Here is a 2,363-nt window from a genome sequence, read left to right as displayed (position 1 = left end):
ACCCTGCTAATGAGAATAGAAATCCTCAAGTTACAAATTCTAAGAAGCTGACAAATACCATAAACATCACGCAATTCAGGAAAGGAACAGGATATTTTGTATTAACCACCCGACCGCCTCTGTGACACATTCCCCGTGAGGTCATACGCTCTCGTCGCCTCTGTCCGACACGGATGCTGGGGAGTTCTATAGAAAGAATACAAACGTGAACCAACTTTTCTTCATGGATGAGCAGTAAGAATGTAGAGCATGTCGAGTTTTCTCACGCAGAGACCAACCTTAAACGCAACCTGGATGGACGACACTCATTACCCAGTGTGGCTTCGCTGCCCCCACGGCAGGTGCTTATTAGGAGTTCTGTGTTATCTTTGGTGATGTTGCTATTTCACGTCGTATCAGCAAGACATTTAAATCTTTTTTCCATCATGTTCACTGATTCGCTTTTCTTCATTCACGGCTCCCGGGGATGCTCCCACTGATGAACGAAGAGGAAAAAAAGGAGCGGAAAGAGACTTCGCTGAGGTTAAAATGTCTCACATTTGTAAACGTTACAGAAACGTATGGCCATGGGAACACACTGCAATTACATATTGCGATTCGGCGGCAAACGCCGAATCGGTTTTGACTGAATGGCACCGACCCAGTGGGCACATCCCGGCAGACGGAGCCGGGCCACTCTTTGGCCCTTCCAGAGAGAGTGCTCCAAACAGCTGGCAGCGCCTAAACTCCTGCTAGTTTTCCATCTCACTCAGAAGGCCCAGGCTTCCAGAAACAACCTTCCCGGTAGGTGTGGCCTCTGCCTTAGAGGCACTTGAGTCTGGACTTGAAGGCAGGAGACCTGGGTTCAAGGCCCAGTTGCCACTCCTACCCTTGGGGCCTTGGGCAAGTCCAGGGCCCTCTGAGTCTCACCTTCCTCCTCAGGGAGGTGACAGCAGTTCATATTGCCCCGCCTGGAAAAACAGATGTGGGGAAGAGAGGTCATAAAAAGCGGAAGACTGCCCGCGACCTGTGAGAGCCCCTGGCTGGGTGTGGGGCTATCCTCCCTAGTAAGGCAGCCAGCTTCTGTCTGGGGAATATCACCATCTAGAGTTCTGCTGGGGTGACCCCAGGAGCCTGGTTTGGGGAGCTCATCTATCTCCCCAGGCATGGAGAAGGGGTGCTATTTCTGAATCGAGCTTTCCGAGCCAAACTCGAAACTGGGCTGTGGTTTACCAGCAAGCTGGGCCCCATAATCCTCGCCGCCCTGGCCCGCGCCTGCCCCTGCCCACCCTGGGCGCTCTGCCCGCCAGCTGTGCCACAGCAGCAGCCAGGCTGGAGAAGGAGAGCCGGGGAGGCCTCATTTCATTTTCTCCTTCAGGCATGATGGGTGATGGAAGACTCCACCTCCAGCTGTCAGCCCTCCAGCCCACACTTTGCCTCCCGCTCCAACGTACTGGACCCGTTTCCTTTTCATCCCGGCATCAAACGTCTGTTTGATCAGCTTTTCATCCATTTTCCTCAAATGTGGCGATTTAGGGATGTTCTGAATCTTGCAGGACTATATGCGTTGCACCCTGGCAATAGATCGGTTTGCCCCGAATGTGACTTTAGGGGGATGCCCTGCTTTCTTCCAACCCCTTTATCCCCTCACCCTCCACCCCAGCCCCCAGGCTCCCTGGCTCGCCTCCTTTGCCACATTGGGTGGAGATCTGGTGCCCCCTGGAGGTCAGATAGGTAGAGCAGGGGTAGGAGGGGAGGGGATTGGAGTGGCAGGGAATAAGGTGGCATCTCTGTCCTGAATCCTGGATTCCACAGCCCTTCTGCTCAGCCTTCCTGACAGCAAAGGAGATTGATCGAATGCTGGTTAAGTGTTCTGCACCCCACGTCTTTGGTAATAAATGAGCTTTCTCGTTTGGCAGCAAATCCCAGTTGTACACAGAATTTTTTTTTCCAACCATTTTCTCCCTTGAGCACAAAACCCTGTAGGGCTGGCAGCTCTCATGTTTCCCAGGGATCTGAGAAACTGCCAAGTTCACAAGTTACTGGCAAAGAGGGCCACAGGTTGGTTAAGTGATGGCAAAGGCCAGGGGCACCAGGGCGGGGAGCCTGTGGGCATCAGGGCCAGAGAGCTGCAGGTGGCAGGAGTGGACTCTGGCCCAGGGCTCACGATGGAAGCTCTGAAACTCTAAGGGTGAGGAAGGAGGCAGAACACAGCCCGGGCAGAAACCAAGACCCGGCGAGGGGGTGCTGGGGGGCAGAGTGAAACACGGCGAGGGGTGCTGGGGGGCAGTGTGAAATCAGAGCTGGGGGGCAGGTGAAATCAGAGCTCAGCAATAATCAAAGATCTCAGCGAGGAGCTATCGCCCGCATCCCTCCCACCCCCA

The 2,363-nt window shown here is 54.1% G+C and overlaps 1 long non-coding RNA gene across 1 annotated transcript; it reads right to left on the bottom strand.

The window, feature by feature from the left end:
• Nucleotides 1-80: 80 nt before the first annotated feature.
• On the bottom strand, nt 81-1,201 carry LOC111735666. The gene is made up of 2 exons (XR_002778906.1): nt 279-1,201; nt 81-186 (listed from the first exon to the last, which is right to left on the bottom strand). It is a non-coding gene; the product is annotated as an uncharacterized LOC111735666 (long non-coding RNA).
• Nucleotides 1,202-2,363: the final 1,162 nt, after the last annotated feature.

Source organism: Pteropus vampyrus, unplaced genomic scaffold (assembly GCF_000151845.1).
Source record: "Pteropus vampyrus isolate Shadow unplaced genomic scaffold, Pvam_2.0 Scaffold1000004992, whole genome shotgun sequence".
Taxonomy (NCBI): Eukaryota; Metazoa; Chordata; class Mammalia; order Chiroptera; family Pteropodidae; genus Pteropus; species Pteropus vampyrus.
The sequence above is the reverse complement of the archived record's forward strand: the minus strand, read 5'-3'. Positions and strand labels throughout refer to the sequence as shown.